At 44.3% G+C, this 22,469-nt stretch overlaps 1 long non-coding RNA gene across 1 annotated transcript in view; it reads right to left on the bottom strand.

Moving 5' to 3' along the window:
- Positions 1–6,375: 6,375 nt before the first annotated feature.
- Platr22 (pluripotency associated transcript 22) overlaps positions 6,376–22,469 on the bottom strand; it is a 29,518-nt gene continuing 13,424 nt past the window's right edge. The window contains exons 3-5 of the long non-coding RNA NR_037986.1: positions 7,426–7,533; positions 7,265–7,312; positions 6,376–7,133 (exon numbers count right to left, since the gene is read on the bottom strand). This is a non-coding gene — a long non-coding RNA (pluripotency associated transcript 22). The remainder of the gene's footprint in view (positions 7,134–7,264; positions 7,313–7,425; positions 7,534–22,469) is intronic.

Genomic DNA, 22,469 nt, shown 5'->3' with positions numbered 1-22,469 from the left:
TCTGTGTAGCCCTGGCTGTCCTGAACTCACTCTGTAAACCAAGCTAGTTTTAAACTCACAGATCCAGGCTGCCCTGCCTCCCCAGTACAGGATTAAGGGAGTGTTCTACCACACCTGGCTCTTTCTCCAACTTTTTAAAGGAATTCTTTTATACCCAAAAGTGACAGGGCTGCTTTTTAAGCAAAAAGCATGCTAAACAAATGACGGAAGTCCTGCGCCCCTCCCCTCCATCCCCTGCTCTCCCCCCTCCCCTCTTTACATCCAGGCTCTAGTGACTCTAACATTTTGGATTGTTTTATCAAAATCCAGAGCGTCGTTTCCCGGGTGAGCGGGATCCGAGGAGCCTTCAGTGGGTTTGCTCTTTTTTTTTTTTTAAATTGGTTATTTTATTTATTTACATTTCAAATGTTATCCGCTTATGAGGATGCTCACCCAACCATCCACTCCTGCCTAGGCTGGGGCATGGAGCCTTCACAGGACCAAGGGCCTCTCCTCCCATTGATACCAGATAAGGCCAGCGTCAGCTGCATATGCGGCTGGAGCTATTGGTCTCTCCATGTGTGTGTGGGTTTGCTTTTTACTCCTATAAAACCTAAACTTTAGGACTTAAAGCACCGGAAGTCGGAGCCCCAGTATTCGAAGGACCTTGCCTGACCACCGAGTCGGAGATGTGGGAGAGATCCCGGGCTGCCTCGCAAGGCTGTGAGGTTGGATTTCGTGGGCTCCCCTTGCGGGGCAGCCCCAGGTAACCAACCTCAGTGAACCCCAACCCTGCATTTAAGAATCTCATCTGCAAACCCATTTGCACGCCGCTGGAAGGCTTTTATTACCCATCCAAAAGGCAGTCCTGGTAACCTGCATGTTCCTCCTCAGCGCCCCCCACTCCCTCTCTCAAAGAGTCTAAGTTTGGTCCCCTATCTTCTGGAAACCCACCAAGTGAACCCTCCCTGTTTCAAGTGATCTTGCTGAGAGGATCCATGCTCATCCCTAGCACCTAGGGTCTAGCCTGATGCCCTAGATAAGTCAGACCTCACTTCTGTAGCCCAAAGTGACACCGCATGTACTTGACGCAATTAACCCGCTCTTTGAGAATCAAGGCTCGTGGGTTTTGTTGTTGATCTTAGGGAAGCTTACTAGCTTCCCATTGCCACAGCTGGGGCCACAGGTGGGGCATGCTAAAGAGAGGCTGCCACCCGTCTTGCAGACACCAGAGGAACGGTACAGCCAGCAACACCTCTGAAAATAACGCTGGCAACTTTCACCACATCCTTCCCGGGCGATCCAGCTGAGCATCTCAACCCTCTCTGCCAAGGCAGCCAGAGTGGTTGCTCCCTGCCTGGATACCTACAGGGAGGGAATCCCATCAGATAAAACTGCCTGGCGATGACCTAATTCGTCCATTCAGAAAATAAATTCGTCCTACCCACATACTGTTGTTATGGTTTCCATTCTTAAATTATACATAAAGGGCCTGAGCTGTATCCAGCCTGTTTTAGACATTGCAGAACATGAATCTTAATAAGACGCATATTTCAAGTGGGGCCCAAAATATGTATTCTCAGAGATGTGCCTGTATAATTTCACACCTGTTGCCCTGAGCACACTGTTAAAATTCTGTAAAACTTGTTTCCAACAATGTGTTCATTCACTACCTAAAACCTTGCTGCTGCCTTTTTTTTTTTTTTTTGGTCTTAGTTACTTTTGGGTGACATAAAAAAAATAAAATAAAATAAATGTGGGATGGAGAACATTACAGGCACTAAGGGCTCTTGCTGCCAAGTCAGGTGAACTTTCATTTCCAAGGAGCCAACACTGGCTGTATGGTGCTTGTGCCTCTTTGTATGTGTGTGTGTGTTTGTGAAAATTGGAAGGATTATTTTCAGCGCACACATGAAAATGTACACACACATTATTTCTCTCAATAACTAAATAGGTGTAAAATTACACGCACATTCAAAAATAATAAATGTATCAAGTATGATGGCAGTCACTCTTGAGAGGCAGCGGCAGGAAGATCAAGGTTCAAGGCCAGCCTCCCTTACATGAGACCCTACAGCAATAGAAACATATAAATAAATTCATTTTTTACAATTCCAAAATGATACATCATACCTTAACTCACCTTCAAGCCCCTTTCCAGTTTCCTGTTCAGTTTGTCTTCCTTTGTGGTGGTTATTTTCAGCATAAATGAATTCATATTCATTTCTTGAGTTTTTCCTAAGTCCTACAGGGCATTTGAGAGTCCTCGCACATTCTCCTTCTGGGCTTCAAATGTCATATGCGTTTTGTCAAGAAGCATTCTGAGGGATGGGCTGGGGCTCAATGGGTGGCATGCCTGCCTGGCACTGAGACCAGGGGGTGGGTGGGGGTGGGGATCCCAGGCTCTGCATAAACCCAGAGCAGTGGTTCATGTCTGTAATCCCTGCTTGGGAGATGAAGATGGGAGGGTCAGAAGTTCAAGGCCATCTTCAGCTGCTAGATAAACTCAAGCCCAGCCTGGGCTATATGAGAGCCTACATAATTTTTAAAACAATCCACAGGGCTGGTGAGATGGCTCAGCGGTTAAGGGCACTGACTGTTCTTCCTGAGTTCAATTCCCAGCAACCACATGGTGGCTCACAACCATCTTTTTTTTTTTTTTTCCTTCGAGACAGGGTTTCTCTGTGTAGCCCTGGCTGTCCTGGAACTCACTCTGTAGACCAGGCTGGCCTCAAACTCAGAAATCTGTCTGCCTCTGCCTCTCAAGTGCTGGGGTTAAAGGCATGCGCCACCACTGCTGAACACTCACAACCATCTGTAATGAGATCTGATGCCTTCTTCTAAGGCGTAGTACATAAAATACTACATAAAATAAATATATAAATCTTTAAAACAATCCACAATAACAAAATGCAGAATAAATAAAATTTCAAAGAAGTTGATGGACAAGGCTATTCTAGAATTGACTGTGTAGCCCAGACTGACCTCAAGCTCAGAGACAATTCACCTGCCTCCGCTAAGATTACAGACCTGTACCACACCTGAAAATACACTAACCTTAGTGCTATTTGTGAATTTTATAAATCCGTGGGTGGCTGAGGTTGGGGGAGGGTTGCTTTTGTTTCGTTTTTACCTTTTTGCCCTAAGTAACAGTACATGGGGCCAACATGTCAGAATCTCGCATAAGAAAAGTTCCGAAAAGGAGCCCTTTTCCTTTATGGAGAAATTAAATCAAAGTGTGCTGCACTCCATTTTGGTTGAGTCCGTCGCTCCTTTCCCCCACACCTGGAGCTTTTAAAACAGTCCCCAAGGTATAGACAGATGAAGTGGTCAGGAGAAAAGGCCACCCACCCTGGTCCAGACCCATCAGCCTTCTGGGTCACAGTTAACAGGAAAATACACACACACACACACACACACACACACACACACACACACACACACACCTCGCCCCTGAGAACTAAACAGCAGCTTAGGGAATTTCAAACTGAAACTCATCTGGTCTGTTATCCAATAAAAACATTTTATAAAAACATTTTATAAACGGGAACAACTCCAGGTGTGTCAGGCACTGGGACTAATGGGAGGAGAGAAGTCTAAGAGAGAGTTTGTCCCTGAGCCACAATGGCTCACATTGAAACACCTAACCAGGGAAGCCTGGTGGAAGCTGACAGGAGGACTGCCAAGTACAAGGCTAGCCTGGAGATTTTAGTGATGTCTCAAATTTTATATAAGGGGCAGGGGGAGAACTGTGGAGATGTAGTTCAGTGGTAGAGTACTTGCCTAGTCAGAGACCCTAGGTTCAAATCCCAGCACTGATATAATAAATAACCATTAAACAATTGTGTTGACTCCCGCCTCCACCCGGCTCCCATCGCTCACTCTCTACCCAGGCCCCACACAGCAGGACAACAGGAATACAACAGGGGGATTAGGGTTCAGTTTGTCTCCTGTTGCTCACAACATTTAATGGAAGACTAGACAGAAAACACATTTCCATAAATACTAATTGATTGGTGGCGGATTGACCCACAGAGGTCCTTCTAACAGTAATTATTATCTGAAAGAAGCTGAACTCAGATGCAAATTCCTGGCTCCAGGGTTCTGCCCCGAGGCTATTTTACATTTCAAGGGAGCCTCACAGTTTGAACTGGACTGTGAAAAATGAACCCAAGCAGGCAGGCAAACAGTTTCCAAATTCTATTCTCCCCGAGACATTTGCATCCCTTCTGTTGATATTTGTCAACTGTCACCAGGCCCTCTCTATCTATCATCTTCTCCCTACAGGACAGCTGGCGACACTGAAGGTCCATCTATTTGTTCCATGCTCCCTAATAACAGAAATTTATGGCAACTTTTCAAGGAAAAGAAGCAATAGGCACAATGGGCCTCACCAAGCCCACCAAGCCCTGGTCCCATTGACACTTGACCTCAGACTTGTTTTGGACTTCAGTGAAAGCTTAATTCCATAGCTAAGAATCACAGGTAGCACACGGCATATATCAGTAAGCAATTAAGTTAATCCTGAGCTACATCATTGTCATCAGCCACATTAAGACCCAGAAACAGGGGCTGGAGAAAGATGGCTTGGCGGTTAAGAGCACTGACTGCTCTTCTGAAGGTCCTGAGTTCAAGTTCCATCAACCACATGGTGGTTCACAACCAACTGTAATGGGATCTGACACCCTCTCCTAGTACACCGGAAGACAGCTATAGTATACTTAGATTATAATAATAAATAAATCTTTTTTTAAAAGACCCAGAAATGCTAGACAGTAGGGGCATATACCTTTAATCCCAGCACTCTGAGAGGCAGAGGCAGGCAGATGCGTGAGAGTTGAGATCAGCCTGCTCTACAGAACAAGTTCCAAAACAGCCAGGGCTACACAAAGAAACCCTGGAGGAAGGAGGGACCCAGAATCTTCTGCCTAAAATATTGACATTTAAACTAACTTAAAGATAAAAAAAATGCTAATGTACACATTGTTATGAATTCATAGGAGCTGGAGAGATGGCTCAGCAGTTAGGAGTCTAAAGACCCAGGGTTTAATTCCCAGCACCTACATGGCAGCTCACAACTGTCTATAACTCCAAGATCTGACACCCTGACAGAGACATACATGCAGACAAAACACATAAAATAAAAATAAAAGAATTCATAACAGACATTGGTGGATGTCTCCCTCCATTGGTGGAACCCCTCCAGGGTTCTCGAGAGTTCACAAAAATAAAAAGTAATACAGAAAGTGATACTTAATAATCAAAATTAAAAGCCCTCAGGGGCACAAGTGCAGGACAGCTTCCCTTTTTTTCTGTTCTACACAGCCCTCTGGGGAGCCGAAGACGTGAAAGAGGTCTTTCCGCTGTTGGTTCCAAGAAATGGTTTTGCTTTTGTGAATGAAAAAGTACTTAAAGCCATTCATTACAGATGCTGTTTGAAACTGTGATGCTCGGGAGTAAAGCACTCACCGCAGCTTGGGAGAGTCTGTAAGATTTTACAGTCTGTGCGGACCTTTGGTTCAAGCAACTGAGTATTTTTTTTTTCTCTCACTAACAAAGCGTATCAAATACTGTCGCTCCATATTTGTGACTGCTATTTAATCTCTCTTTATTCTTCCACAGAGATTTTGAGGGCAGTTTGATAAGATACTTTGTCCACAATCTATGCAAGCCAAAGCTAGGTTGCTAATGGGATCTAAAAATTACATTTCACTCCTCAAATTTATTTGAGGTCCAGAAGATGGGGGGCATGGGGGCTGGGAGATGACGGTTGATGTCTATGCTGCCACCTGTTGGCCATATGAGGAAATACACAGCAAGGGAAGAAAGGGCTCTATTTGTATTCATAACCTATTTATATTCTGGTCCATAAATGTTCCATAGATGCTGGGGAAGGGAGCTCACAGACCACTTAGGGGATATTGCAAAGGCCTGGACCTGTCTCCAGAAAAACGAATGAAAATAACACAACATACATATTTTAAATAAAACCTTTTTTAGAAAGATTTCTTTAGTTTATGTCTATGAACGTTTTCCTCACATGTGTGTCTATGCACCACATGCATGCCTGGTGCTCTCCGAAGTCTGAGAGGACATTGTATCCTTAGAACTAGAGTTATGGCCAGTTGTCAGGTGCTGTGTGGTTGCAGGGACAGCGAGTTCTCTTAACCACTGAGCTGTCTCTCCGATTCCCACAATAGATTTTTGTAGACAAATATGGACAGCCCAAAGTCCCTCGGTATACCCAAGCAAAGCAACCTCATTGTTTTGTGCTGTAGGGAGAAAAATCAGTACAAATAAATCATACATCCTGGGACAATAATTTAAATACAAGATTATTCTTGGAAATTATTTTCTTTTTTCTTTCTTTCTTTCTTTCTTCTTCTTTTTTTTTTTAAACACTAAATGTTTTTTGGTTCAAATCTGGTGGTTAACTACTGAAAGAAAAAAAGAAAAACAAAACAAAACCCTTTAACCTTGTCCCACAGTCAGAGAGAGTTGCATTTCTGGGGTAAATTGGATGGGAATGGCTTGTGGGTGTTCTGGGTTGTGTCTCCATCTGCTTCTGACAGGCTCTGGATCTTGGATCACCATGAGATAGTAACGAGGGTGTGAGGATTCGTGGTTTCATGGTTTGTTTAGCTTGTAGAAATGCCTTCTCTGTTTACACAGTGTAGGTTACACAGAGCCATCATCGTCTCTGACACTGTCTTCTCTAGTGCCGGGGATGAAACCCAAGCTCTTCCTTAAGCACTAGGCAAGCACTGACCACAGGAGCCAGCTGCTGAGATGGTTTGAATGTTCTCCAGTGATCTCCAAATCTGGAGACTTTCACTCTTGCATCCCCCCAAGAAGCTATTTTTTCCCCCATGTCTTGTCTAGAAGAGAGACTTACTCAGTCCTTGGAGCATCTTAGAACTGCCCAAAATAGCCCTCCTGGTTTCTTCCTCTATGGTGTGAGTGACAGGCTCCATAAGGAGTAGCGACTGGTCTTGTCCATCCTGAACATTCGTCCTGCCCTGAACATGATCCACATGAAGTTAAAATGTTTATGCATAGCCATGGAAACCGTTACCAGAGTGAAGAGACAAGCTTCAAAATGGGAGGAAAATGTTACCCCCCTATCTACTGAGCAAGAGATTGATATCCAGAATCTGGAAAGAAAAAGAGACACATGAAAATTTTCAGTCAGTAGAAGGGCAGATTATGTCAAGAGCTCATGGTACAGGTGTGTGATCAACTACTCAGCAGACTGACGCAGAACTGCCTCATGGTCAAGGCCTACCTGGGCTATAGAATGGGTTCCAACCATCCAGGGATACAGAGCAAGACCCTGTCTAAAAAGAGAAAAGAAAACAAACGCGCCTCTATGTCATGCCATGAAGAATGGCTATCACCCAGAAAACAGATCACAACAAATACTAGCGAGGAAGGAAGGATGCTTACACTATAGAGATGGATGTAACGTGACCAAGCTTCTCTGGAAGCCAGTATGGGCATTCCTTGAAGAATGAAGAGAAAAGCCAGGAGGTGCACGCCTATAATCCCAGCACTCTGGAAGCAGAGGCAGGTTGATCTCTGTGAGTTCAAGATCCACCTGGTCAACAAAGTAAGTTCCAGGACAGTCAGAGAAACTCTGTCTTGGAGAAAAAAAAAAAAAAAAAAGGGTAATGGAGGTGGAATATAATCAAAGAACATGACACACATATGAAAATGTCACAATCCAGCTCATTAATTTGTATAGTAAATTCATACTATTTTTGAAAATAGAAATATGAACATCATCCTTTTGTGTAGTATGTGTGTCCCGACCGGCTACCAGCGCCCTGCAGACTCCTGACAGACAAAGCAGCAAGCTCTCACAGCGTCACCGCTGCCTGCTTCTGGGTGGCTTCAGGGGGTTTTCTGTTTTATTAATGTAATAAAATGTAGCTTTCAGAGTTATCTACAGTATGTAATTACAAATGCATGTTATTGATATTACCAGCGTGATGCTTGAGTTTGCTTTTCCAGTAATAGAAACTCTGCATTTTATGCATTAATTATACAAAGGATTAATGATGGCTTACACAAGTCTGTCTACATGAAGACAGTGCCGAAGCAATTACACTGATGGTAGAGTGGTCCCCTCTTTAGTAAAAGCGATGTTCCAAACAGTGGTTTTAAGTGCATTTGCTCTTAAACATAAAATGATGAGGGACGAGGAATAAATGAACCCGCGCCTATAAAACCCGGTTTCATGAGAGAATGGTAGGTATTGAGCATGCCCGCTCCTAACTCTTCTTGAATTCAATTCTTATAAAAGTCCAGCTAAAGGAATTTACTTTTTTTAAAACTTTATTTTATTTATTTATTTATTTATTTATTTATTTATTTATTTATTTATGCAACATTAAACCCACAATGTCAACTCCAAACTCAGCTTTCCCAGGGCAGACCCACTCTGGTCTTATCCACGGTCCCCATCAATACAGACCTTCCTTAAGCTCCAAAATCAAAGCTCAGGGACTATGGAACAACTGTCCTCTCTTTAATTCATTCATGCTTTTGGTCAATTCTGCTTCCCAATAACCTCTTGAATCTTTCCACACCACCCCTATCCACTGCCATCCTCTGTCTTGAGCTTTTCCATCTATGATACCTGAGCCCTGCAGTGGCCCCAAATCCCGCTCCTCACATCCACCTTGGGCCCATATCAAATCCATCCTTTTCACTGTAGTAAGAAGAGCAACAAAGAAACAAATGGTAGCCCCTCTCCCTGCTGCAAACTCTTCTGGTCTGGGAGATGAACCTGGAACTCCCTTCCACAGCCCACACAGGTCCGCCTGTGTGGCCCCAGTCTCCTCTAGCACGGGGCTGCTACTGACCTGAGTGATCTCCCCAGGCACTGACTTCCCTGTCCCAGGAACGTGGAAGAACAGGCTCAGCTCCCATTTGATGCTGGACTTCATCTTTCAGATACAACTCCACATTTCCTCAAGGGTCTTGCTAGATCAAATTCCTTCCAGTACCTACCTGCTACCTCTGTCTTCCACTGCGATATTAGAATTATATGAGTAATTACTAAGATATTCATGAATTGAGTATTGAATACCTGCTTCCCTCAGTTATCTGTAAATTACATGAAGGCACAATCTTTTTTTCTTTTTTTTCTTTTTTTTGAGACAGGGTTTCTCTGCATAGCCCTGGCTGTCCTGGAACTCACTCTGTAGACAAAGCTGGCCTTGAACTCAGAAATCCACCTGCCTCTGCCTCCCAAGTGCTGGGAGTAAAGGCGTGTGCCACCACTGTCCTGTTTTTTTTTTTTTTTTTAAGATTTATTTATTTATTTATTTATTTATTTATTTATTTATTATATGTAAGTCAGATCTCATTACAGATGGTTGTGAGCCACCATGTGGTTGCTGGGATTTGAACTCAGGACCTTCAGAAGAGCAGTCAGTGCTCTTAACTGCTGAGCCAACACTATCTCTTTCTAACCCCTATTCTAGTTCCCATCTTGCCAGTCGAGACCACATAAATACGTTGGTTGGTTGGTTGGTTGGTTGGTTGGTTGGTTGGTTGGTGGGTTGGTGGGTTGGTTGGTTAGGTGGGTGGATGGGTGAGTTGTTGGTTAGTTGGTTTGCTGGCTGGCTGGTTAGTTGAAGAGTGAATTAAGAAACAGTGCTTTGTGCCAGGTTTTATAAGAATCATGGGGCTCTGAGTACCCTGCTGTCCCAGGGGTACCCATCACCTCTCCTGCCATCCTCATCAAACCTTCAGATCCTGAACCATACAGACAAGAGTCTAACATGGCTATCCTCTGAGAGGTTCCACCCTGCAGCTGATTCAGACAGATACAGACACCCACAGCCAAACAGTGGATGGAGCTTGGGACTTTTATGGAAGAATAGGAGGAAGGACTGGGGGTCCCAAAGGGGATAGGAACTCCAACAGGAAGACCAACAGAGTCAACTAACCTGGACCCTTGGGACTCTTAAAGACTGAGCCACCAACCAAAGAACATACACAGGCTAGACCTAGGCCTGCTCACACATATGTAGCAGATGTGCAGCTTGACCTTCATGTGGGTCCCTAACAACTGGAGTGGGGGCTATCCAAAGGCTGTTGCCTGTATGTGGGATATGTTCTTCTAGCTGGGCTGCCCTCTCTGGCCTCAGTGGGAGAGGACATGCCTAGCCCTACAGAGACTTGAAGTACCAGGGTAGGGTGATACCCAGGGAGGATCCTACTGGTTCAGAGGAGAAGGGGATGGGGGAGGGAGGAAGGATTAAGGGAGGGGGTAACAAGGAGGGGGGCAGTGAGCGGGACATAGAGTGAATAAATAAAAATTAATTAATTAATTAATTAATTAATTAAAAAAAATTTTTAAAAGAATCCTGGAGGCCAGCCTTGGTGGCCTTTAATCCCAGCACTCCAGGTGCAGGCAGGTGAATCTCCTGAGTTTGAGGTCTACAGCTCACGGTCCAGGACAGCCAGGGCTGCAGTGAAACCCTGACTGGAAACAACAATGACAAAAAAGAATCATGACTCTGACACCAGAGTTCCTGGATTAGGGTTTTTTGCTTGGTTGGTTGGTTGGTTGGTTGGTTAGTTGGTTGGTTGGTTGGTTGGTTGGTTGCTTGGTTGGTTGCTTGCTTGGTTGGTTGGTTGGTTGGTTGGTTGGTTGGTTGGTTGGTTTTTTGGTTGGTTGGTTGGTTTTTTGGTTGGTTTTTTGGTTGGTTGGTTGGTTGGTTTTTTGGTTGGTTGGTTGGTTGGTTGGTTGGTTTTTTGGTTGGTTGGTTGGTTGGTTGGTTGGTTTTTTGGTTGGTTGGTTGGTTGGTTGGTTGCTTGGTTGCTTGGTTGGTTGGTTGGTTGCTTGGTTGGTTGGTTGGTTGCTTGGTTGGTTGGTTGGTGCATGCTTGTTGCTTACTTATTTGTTCGTGTGTTTGTTTTGCTGGCAGGAGAATGAGAACAGGAGCCCTGGCTGTCTGGAACTTACGATATAGACCAAGCTGACCTCAACCTCACCGAGATCCACCTTCTACTAAAGGCATCTGCCAGCACTCAAGGCTGAGCCTTCCTCCTGGTTTGGAATCCTAGCTCTTCCTGAAAGACCACAGACATATTTCATAGCCGTCTGTCCCTAAGAGTCCTCAGACTATAAGGGTAATCATTATACTACTGGCTTCTTATTACATTTAAATGAGCTGATGTATATCAAGACACATTGAACGGTGCCTGGAACATAACAAACAGATATATGTACCACTATGATATCATTTCATAGGATATTCCAACTATGTTATGCCTTCCCTTTTTTTTAATGATTTTATTTATTTTATATATATGATGAGTAAGTACACTGTCACTGTCTTCAGACACACCAGAAGAGGGCATCCGATCCCATTACAGATGGTTGTGAGCCACCATGTGGTTGCTGGGATTTGAACTCAGGACCTCTGGAAGAGCAGTTAGTGCTCTTAACCACTGAGCCATCTCTCCAGCCTCGGTATTGTTTTTCTTATTACCCATCGGCATCAATGCCTTTTGTACAAATACTTGTTTTTACAGAACAAACAATGAGGGGCTACTGAAAAATATTTTAAAATCATATGCTCATTTATTTTTTAAATTATGTGTATGCATGTGTGTCTTTGTATGTGCACGTGAGTGCAAGTTCCTCTAGAGACCAGAGCGTCCACTCTCCCAGTCCTTAAGTTTCACGTGATGATAAGCTAGCTACCCACGTGATGCTGGGAACCTATCTCAGGTCTTTTGCAAGAGCAAGGTGAACGTTAAGTGCTGAGTATGGCAAGACCCTCTGATTGATCCCTAATAAATAATAAATAAATCAAGTAAATTGACATTAAGCTCTAGTTCAGAGTCCTTCAAACATACGACGAACGCCTGAGAATAATAAGAACTTTTGCTTACTGACAATAAGAAACTTGTAGAAATTCCTTTCACAAGGATGGAATGGGCCTCCTCAGATTCTTCAGATCTGAAGAGAAGTTGACATCCTTGTTCCAGAAGGAAGAGGACAGAAGAGGAGGTGAGCAGGTCCGGAGGGCAGCTGCAGTGTAGCAGCTGCAGTGTAGCAGCCGCCCTACCAAGCCCCTCCAGTCTCCGCCCACATCAACATCCCATTTTACAGATTAGATTTTGGCCCTGGCAAAAGTCCCATCTGCTAAAGGTGCTACAGCTACAGCCAGCAAGCCGGACACTGGAGCCGCTCATAGAGATGAGTGTCATGTCTCCCTCTCTCTGCTTCATTACATAGCTCCTCACAGCGAACTGTTTCCCAAATCTCTGTCCCTGTTAGAACCCTTTTTATTTTTCCGCCAATATTTCTCCTTGCTGTTATCTTCTAGATACAATGTATCTCCCTTCTGGGTTTTGTTGCCTCTTTCCACTCTTACACAGCCACCTCGGTTCCTGGCTTATCTCTGTGCCAAGGACATGCTCATCAGGCAAGCTGTCCCACTCTGACCCTCCCACTACGTATGCTCAGGACCTTTCTGGAGTCTGACATTTGACTAAAGCATGCATGTATATTTGGTCTGGATCACTGACAACTATATAGCGAGAGGCCTGACAGCCTTCTATATTCAGAAGCCAAGTCGCCATCAAGGGTGACAAATGACACCAACCTAATGACCACAGTAATTCACTGTCCTGTTTAAAGACACTATTTAGCAAAGTCAAGGTTAAAACCATGTAATGGAACAAATGAAGGGGCTCTGCTCCAGGACCGCACACTTTAGCATTGACTTCCACTACCAGGAAATAGCTATCTCATGTGGCCATCTACATTTTTTGTTTTGTTTTGTTTTTCGAGACCGGGTTTCTCTGTATAGCCCTAGCTGTCCTGGAACTCACTTTGTAGGCCAGGCTGGCCTCCAACTCAGAAATCCTCCTGCCTCTGCCTCCCCAGTGTTGGGATTAAAGGTGTGCACCACCACGCCCGGCTTTAAAGTGATTTTTTGAGTTTTTGTTTTGTTTTGTTTTTTGTTTGTCCGTTTTTGTTTTTCAAGACAGGGTTTCTCTGTGTAGCCCTGGCTGTCCTGGAACTCACTCTGTAGACCAGGCAGGCCTTGAACTCAGCAATCTGCCAGCCATCTACATTTTTAAAATGTTCTTCATGGGAACAGCTGTAAAACATCTAAGGAAAGATTGTTTGAGACCTTATAAACACTTACACTAAGGCCAGGCAGGAGGTGCAGGACTCCTCACTAAGTGCTCCTTCGGGAGTTCAGTGCCACCCACACCTACAAAGCCAGACTGGGCTACAATGAAATAACTTAAACAAAGGAGCTAGAGAGATGGCTGAGCAATTAAGAACACTTGCTGTTCTTACAGAGGACCTAAATTCAGTTCCCAGCACTTTTGCTGGGTAGCTCAGAACCCCCTGTCACCCAAGTACCCCAGGATCCAAAGCTTGCTTCTGACCTCTGAGGGTACCTACACTCACATGCATACAGACATGAGAATAAAAAATGATAAAACTAACCTTTTAAAATAAAGAAGGAAGGAATGTAGCTCAGAGAGAGAGCATCCATGAGCTGGACTCAATCATAAATATGATTAAAAAAAAATACAAACACACAGAATTGCCCTTTTCACTACTGAAAACAGTAAGAATCTCTCAAGGGCTCTAGCTCGTCTTAGTCACGCGCTAGCATGGTGGGCTTAGGCTAGCATGTGACTCACACTTAGGTGGGCTTAGGAGGGGACCGTCGGCAGAGATGTCCATCTGAGAAGCTGTCATTGAAGGCTCTCGTGCCCAGCCTTGCCTCAAGTGGACACAATGAGGAAGGCAGGGAGGGGCTAGCCCCCAGTCTGTGGGAAAGCACACAAATAGAGATGTTCCGAGTGAGGTGCACACTGCTAAGGCAGCCCTCTGGGAACCTTCTGCATAGGAAAGGAAGAGGAGGAGGGAGGCTCTGTACCTTCAAGGAAGCCACAACCCCGAATCTGGTGGCCCAGGATGTTTGCAGCTGCCTGGGGTGGGGGAGTGGGGGGAGAGTCACCCACTCGGCCAGCCCTCTCTGCCAACCATCCATACCACTCTCCCTCGGGAGTTCATTTGATTAATATGTAACCAAAGAAGCGAAAGGCAAGGCGTTTCACAATCTGCATGTCTAGGCAGTTCTGACATTCCTCCAGGTTGGAAGCAATCGCCAGCAAGGCCTTCTCCCCCGTGACATATTTATTCTTCCTCTTCAGATTCAAACCATTCCAGAAGGGTGAGTTTAGAAATACAGCAAACGCAGCCTGCTTGTCTGCAGTATTTACATGCTCTACATACCCTGGAAATATGTAGCTTATTAATGACTGATTTCCCAACCTCTTCAATAAGCTTTTTTTATTAGCATGACACTCCTTAACTTACAAGTGTCAAGCTGCCATGCCCTGTGCGCGTCTCCTTTATGATATTTAGTATAAAGATAGAGCAGTATTTATGTCCCTCACAATCAGAGAACGGATTGTTTTAAGATCATACGGCCTAGATGCGATAAAGAAAGAAGGAAGCTTACAAAATGATAAATATTTTCATTAAAAACTTTAAAACTAAAAGTTCAAAGATATGTTCTCCTCTCTTATTTCTTGTCAAAACATGACTTAAGACCCAAAACTAATCTACTTTCAATTTTATTCCATATTTCAGCGCTGTCAGAGTACTCAGCGGAGAGTATTGGAATACGATCATTTTTTATTTTGTTGATGTTACCGACAGCTTTATTTCACAAAGCAATCTTATACTATGTCTAGCAGTAGCAGGGCATAGAGGTCAAATAGTCTATCCTTACAGGTAGAGAGCTTATTAAATGGGACGTCTATTAAACCCGATGGACAACATAAAGAAACATTTCAGCAAAATACTTTTAACATAGTTCAATGAAGATACGGCTCGAAAGGGCAGTAAATAATTTAAACAGAGACCAATGGGGAAACTGTTCCATTTTTTTTAAGAGCATCTTCAATTTATATTTCAAACAAAGCAGGTAAATAGAAAGACAGAAAGGAACAAAAGCTACAGAGAATAGCCCAAGGTTTCCCATCCTCGCAGAATGGATATTTCTCTAGCAAGTATGGAGGCCTGTAATGCCTGGCCCGGAGCTAAACGCTAACCCATCAACAATTCTCTGTTACCAAGTTCATTTATCAGGAGGCCTGGTAGGACAGCCCAGGATCCCAGCACTAAGGAGACAGTGCTCAAGGCCAGCCTGAACTACACAATACCCTGTCTCTAAAGAGTAATTAGTGAAGAGCTGACTGCTCTTCCAGAGGACCTAAGTTCAATTCCCAGCACCCACATGGCAGCTCACAACCATCTATAACTCCTGTTCTAGGAGACCTGACACTCTCACGCAGACACGCATGCAGGCAGAACGCCATAAGCACTTCATGTAGATATGTAGCCATAAGCACTTCATGATTATAGATGAGATAACTTTGAGGAGGGGGGGTCACCTCACTGTGTACTCCTGTCCATGTAGGCCAGGTTGGACTTGAACTCATAGATCTTACCCTCCTCTGCAAGATTTACAGGTGTGCCCTTCCACACCTGGAATAACATGTTTCAAAGGCTCTTCCTGGTGCCTGCTTTAGAGAATACTTCATCTTTAAATTATGTTGATAGATCATAGTCCTTGGGAGGCAAAGGCAGAAAGGAGGATCTCAAAGCTAGCCTGGCCCTACATAGCAAGCTCTAGGCGCTCTCTCTCTCTCTCTCTCTCTCATATATAGATAGATAGAGATATAGAGATATAGTTATAGATAGATATAGATATATAGAATAGATTTGTTATAAGAACCTAAATGTGGAGTTGGGGGATGCAGATCAGACATAAAGTGCTTGTCCTGAATTCTCAAGGCTCTGGGTTCCAGCCACACTGCTACAGAGGACAATGAAATCTCAATGCAATTTCAAAGGATTCTAAAAGAGTGCATTAACTCATTTTTAAGATTCATTCTTATTATTTTTAACTATATGTAGGTGTGTATCTATGCATGTGGATATGTACACATATGAGTGCAAGTCCCTGTGGAGGCATCTGGTCTCCTGGAGATGGACTTGCAGAGAGTTGTGAGTCACCTGACGTGGGTGCTGGAAACCAAGCTTGAGTCCACCCAGAGGGCAGTGAGTGCCACTAAGCCAGATCTCTAGCCCCCAAAATGTGTTAATTCAGAGCAGAATTTCCTTTTAGATATCCCTGGCAAGTCCTTAACTCCTTAACTCTGTGTGTGTGTGTGTGTGTGTGTGTAATTAAGCTTATCATTACTTTAATCATATTTAGCATTTATTCCTCTGTATGCTAGAGAGAGAGAGAGAGAGAGAGAGAGAGAGAGAGAGAGAGATCACAAACTGAGATAGCTATCTCACTTCACGTTCATGCTTTGAGATCCTACGAAGATGGCGACCAGCACCTGCAATATCAATGAAGGTTAATATGAGTACCACATCACTTAGTCTTGAAACTGGGTGCCAAGTCTCTCACCAGAAAATCAGGTCCCTGGTCTCTTGCCAAGAATATAAACTACTTGATGTAGGGCTATCAGTAGATTTACCTGGCGGGATAATTAATAAGCTACAGAAACATAAAACCTGAGTTGTTAAAGTTTACAGTCACCTCCCTCGCAGCATCACCTCGGCCACTGTCCTTGCTTCAGCGCACAGTAAATCATCTACCTAAATGTATTTGCACCCAATCATTTTTTAAAGTCACAATCTTTGTAGTGTCAACTTGTCAAGGGTCAAAGGGAAGAACAGGCAAGATTCCCAAATCAATCTGCTTGTAGAAACTGTCTCGTTTCATTTCAAATTACCTGCTGTGGTGGACGCTGGGTATGGACAAACTGCCTTCCTCCATAAACCATGACAGCATGGGTCGAACTTAGGCGATCACTCATGAGGGCCGAGTCACGTCGCTTCTGTCATTAACTACTTTTAAACGGCTCTGCAGGGTAAGTGATCTTGCAGGGCAGCCTCAGATATAAATACTGTTTGGACAGTTTAATGTCAAGAGACAACTCCTCTGGGATTAAAACCGTGTAACCCAGTAAGACGATTGCCCACACAAGGACCAAGTAAGGTGTTTTGGTATTGTTACTGGAAGTCATATCTTTACATATGTTTTGCGCAAGTGAGCCCATGGCAAGCCGGACATCGTTCATCTACATTATGTAATGACAAGGTATCCTGAAATATCCAAAAAGTATCACTCAGAGCCATGGCCTTTCCAGAACTCGTTCTTCCACAGTTTACACATTGTCTTTGGAATAGCAGTAGCTATTCCACCACCATCTTAGCTTACCCATGCTGGCAAACACAGCAATACCTAAATTAACAACGGATATTTATTCAATAGTTGGTATATGCTGTGTACTGTAAGGAGGGCTTTATATGTACGACCTTGCGGAGACTCACATCCTTTTGAGGAATCCGTTTTAATCTCAGTTTAAAAGCTAAGGCTGTACACCAGGGCTGTACACAATGATTTGCTTCAACGGGAACAAATTTTGTGTGCAAATGGAGAAGTCAACTATGGTGCTATGCTGTCTCTACCACATCTGCCCCGCCCCCCCCCCCAAGGAATTTTTCTTGCTTGACATATGAAGTAACGCACGGTATAAATACAGAGGCTCTGCTTTCTTTAACATGCACGCTATGTGCAAAATTCTTCCGAATCACTAAAAGGAAAGTGTTGCTTAGTTACAGGAAGGCGCATTGAGTCAAATCAAGTGGATGTAAGAATCCCTCTATGGGAACATGAAGACTTTCCAGAGGGTACGTGGGCACAGAGCTTTTAAGGAAATCATTTCAAAATACTGTGTCCATATGTTTTCTTTCCTAAAATTAATCAGCCTGAGAACATAAGCTAATCCACTCTCTACCCCAAATCACAACAGATGCTCCCCAGCCTACTTCAAAAGCACCCACACACACACCCCAACTCTTATCCCACCCAGAGGGTGAGAGCCTCTACTTCCTTACCAGTCCATCCCCAGAAGAGATGTGTGTCAATCAAAGGTCCTCTGTGTTTAAACCTCACCTATCAAATGTAATGGATCTGTGAGGCTCCCATCAGTTCCTGATGCCACCTCCATGCGGAAGGCCACTGCTGACCTTCAGAGCCTGCCTTTAGGATGCTCACACACACAGTTGTACAGTCGAGAATGAATAAGGACCACCAACAAAGGACAAGCTGCCTTAGGATAAGCATCTACAGGGGGTGTGGGGATGGAAACGGATGCTGGTAAGTGCTAAGTCCCTGTGAAACACAAATTTCTCTGCGTCCATCCCAACCAGTGTCTCATCTGGAGCACTGTGGGCCGTCAGGGCTGTGCTCTGCTGACTAAAGAGGATGCCAGCAGCACCCTTGGTCTCTGCACATATGCAAACACATACACTCACACATGCACGCATGTACATAGCGTTATCTCTAAAAAAAAGTCTCAACACACGGCCCAGGATGAGGAGGAAGAGATGCACTTAAAGAAGCTGTAATGGATTTCCTATGTTTTCAAATTTTCATATTAAATGTGTTCACATTGACCTTCCAATTGAGATTGTGCAGAATACTGCATAATTAATTTTCTTTAAAAAAAAAAAGCATTACCTGGAGGGCATCATCCTGAGTGAGGTAACACATTCACAAAGGAACTCACACAATATGTACTCACTGATAAGTGGATATTAGCCCCAAACCTAGGATACCCAAGATATAAGATACAATTTGCTAAACACATGAAACTCAAGAAGAATGAAGACTGAAGTGTGGACACTATGCCCCTCCTTAGAATTGGGAACAAAACACCCATGGAAGGAGTTACAGAGACAAAGTTTGGAGCTGAGATGAAAGGATGGACCATGTAGAGACTGCCATATCCAGGGATCCACCCCATAATCAGCATCCAAACGCTGACACCATTGCATACACTAGCAAGATTTTATTGAAAGGACCCAGATGTAGCTGTCTCTTGTGAGACTATGCCGGGGCCTAGCAAACACATAAGTGGATGCTCACAGTCAGCTAATGGATGGATCACAGGGCTCCCAATGGAGGAGCTAGAGAAAGTACCCAAGGAGCTAAAGGGATCTGCAACCCTATAGGTGGAACAACATTATGAACTAACCAGTACCCTGGAGCTCTTGACTCTAGCTGCATATGTATCAAAAGATGGCCTAGTCGGCCATCACTGGAAAGAGAGGCCCATTGGACTTGCAAACTTTATATGCCCCAGTACAGGGGAACGCCAGGGCCAAAAAGGGGGAGTGGGTGGGTAGGGGAGTGGGGGTGGGTGGGTATGGGGGACTTTTGGTATAGCATTGGAAATGTAAATGAGCTAAATACCTAATAAAAAATGGAAAAAAAAAGCATTATAATTGTGTATGTACACAGGATGGGGAGGGCATCTGTGTAGATGTTAGAGGACTTTTTAAAATTTACTTGATTTTTTATTTTATCTGAGTGCTTTGCCTGATTACATACATGTAAATGAACATATATAAATGTGTATGTATGTAAATGTACATACATGGTTTACACACAGTGCCTATGGAAGCCAGAGGAGGGTGTTAGATTCTCATGGAACTGGAGGTACAGACAACTGTGAGCTGCCACGTGAGTACAGGGAACGAAAATCAGCTCCTCTGCAAGAGCAGCCAGTGCTCTTTAACCCACGAGCCACCTCTCCAGCCCTGTCAGAGGACAACTTGTGTTCCAGGAATTGGACTCAGGTGACAGATTTTACATGATCTTTACCTGATGAGCCATCTGTCCAAGACTGAATAAAATTTTTGAAAATTATTTTAAGAAGTGTATATATATATGGGGGGCAGGAGAGATGACTCAGAAGTTAAGAGCATTCACTCCCAGAGTGGTGGCTCACAACTCTCTATAAGTCCAGGTCCAGGAGTTCCAACACTGGCTTCCAGCTTCTCGGGGCACCAGGCATGCAAGTGGTACTCAGATATACATGCAGGCAAAACACACATACAAAATTTGTTGTTTTGGTATTTTGAGACAGGGTTTCTTCTCTGTGTAACAGCCCTTCCTGTCCTAGAACTCGCTTTGTAGACCAGGCTGGTCTCAAACTTGCTGCCTACCAAGCACCAGGGTTAAAAGTCCAATTTTTTTTTTTTTAATTAAAAAAATTTTTTTGGCCAGGCATGGTGGCGCACGCCTTTAATCCCGGCACTTGGGAGGCAGAGGCAGGCGGATTTTTTAGTTTGAGGCCAGCCTGGTCTACAAAGTGAATTCCAGGACAGCCAGGGCTATACAGAGAAACCCTGTCTCAAAAAAACAAAATAAATAAATAAATAAATAAATAAATAAATAAATAAAATAAAATAAAATAAAAATAAATATTTTTTGTGTAAGTATATGCGGGCAAAAATGGTCCCCAGGCCACAGACAGAGAGCAAGAGTGATCCAGTTGATGTGCTCTGAAGGAAGTGCCACAGAGGATTGGTTTCCATGGCTCCAGTGATCCAGGCTCCAAACCGAAAGGAAGCTGCAAAACCACTGGGAAGGCCATGTGGTGTGGATGCAGGGACTGGGAGTAACGGCCAGCTTAGAAGCAGAGGCTTAGAGGCCGGGTCTGGGCCACAGAGCCTGCGCTGCATACAACAGAAGCATCCTTCCAGAACTTCAGGATCTCTCTCCTGCTATTTTGTGTGTGTGGGTGTTTCACCTGCATGTAGGTCTCTGTACCATGTGGGTGCCTGGAGCCTGCGGAGGCCAGAAGAGGTTGGTGGACACCCCCACAGACACACCCCCAACTGGAGTTACTGATGGTGATGAGCCACCGCATGGGCTCTGGGACTCAAATCTAGGTCCTCTGGAAAAGCAGCCAGTGTGCTCTCAACTGGTGGAGCATCTTTCCATCTCACGCCTCAGTAATGTTCTAGCTGCATCTTTCTTTCCTTTTCTCTTTGAGTGGGGTCCTACTCCATAGGCTAGACTGTCCTCCAACTCAAAGCAACTCTTCTGTCTCAGGCCCATGACTTAATGATTCAATCAAGCTCCCCTCTCCTCCCCCTTCACAATGGCAACATTAAATAGCGCACACAGGCAAGCCTGAGGAAATACTACACGTCATAATCTCATAATCTAGAGGTGACAAAGGACATAGGGCCCCCTGGGGCTGGAGAGATGGTTAAGAGCACTGAATGCTCTTCCAGAGGTCCTGAGGTCATTTCCTAGGAACCACATGGTGGCTCACAACCATTTATAAGATCTGGTGTCCTCTTCTGGCCTGCAATCATACATACCAGTAGAACGCTGTCTACATAAAAAATAAATCTAAAAAGAAAAAAGAAAGGAAGGAAGAAGGGAGGGAAGGGGGGAGGGAGGGAGGGAGGGAGGGAGGGAGGGAGGGAGGAAGGAAGGAAGGAAGGAAGGAAGGAAGGAAGGAAGGAAGGAAGGAGATAGGACCTTCTTGTACATATTCAGCTAGGTGTGATGGTACACACGTACTTAGGAGCCAAGAGGCAGGAAGATCAGGAGTACAAGGCCAGCCTGAGCTATGTAGTAAGATCCTATCTCAAGGTTTTTTTTGTTTAAAAAAAAAAATCTCTGGCTAGGCACAATAGCTTTGCCTACCACACTTGAAGTCCTGGGTTCAATTCCCAGTGTTAAGAAATAATTAACTACAAACTGGAGAGATGAACTGGCTGCTGTCCCAGAAGACCCAAGCTCAGTTCCCAGCACCCACGTGCAGCTCACAAGCAGGAAATCCAGCGCCGCCTTCTGGCCTCTCTGAGTACTGCATGTACTCGTAAGCATCCATGTAAGCAAAACTCACATAAAAATTTTCATGTTTCATTGTTTTAATTAATAAAATAACATTTAAAAATATACTAAGATTCTAGATTCAACTCCAATTCTCCAATTTTTTTCACCAATGCATATTTAAAATGCTTTATATTTTTACAGTAATCTACAACAGTAATGCCTTTCAGATCTGGTACCTCATCTGACCTCACCAAGTTTGGGGTCTGTGCATCCATCCAGCTTTGAGCATGAGGCCGTGGGCCCTGGAAACCACATGACTGAAGCTCTAAGTTCTTCCAGGGACCACACAGCTTCTGAAACAAAGGCAGCCAACGGTCTGCAGAGGGTGGCAATGACTGCTTTTGGAAGCACAACCCTGGCAAAGACAGCGGTGTGCATTTGACTCGACTTAGGAAGGGTGGGCTTGCCAAGTTCACATTTGGTATCTGAATCTTTGAAAGTAAATCAAGAGTCCTCAACCTCAGAAGCTCCGAACAATCACACTTCTTAGTTTAGTTTGGGCCATGAGTGAACAACACAAGGGGAAGCTGGCCTTCTGAAAACTGTGTTGGCCAGGGACTGGCAACGCACAAAGCCTCCAAGACAAGAGTCAGCATAGTAAATGGTGCAGTGCAATACCCTGGGAGCCGAATCCTCAGATGGCCAACAGACCACACAAAAGAACGGTCACGGTGGAGATGGGAGCCATCCCTGCAGCCAGCCTGT

This window comes from Mus musculus, chromosome 1 (genome assembly GCF_000001635.26).
Source record: "Mus musculus strain C57BL/6J chromosome 1, GRCm38.p6 C57BL/6J".
NCBI classification, from domain to species: domain Eukaryota; kingdom Metazoa; phylum Chordata; class Mammalia; order Rodentia; family Muridae; genus Mus; species Mus musculus.
Note: the sequence above shows the minus strand (reverse complement) of the source record. Positions and strands in the feature narration are given on the sequence as shown.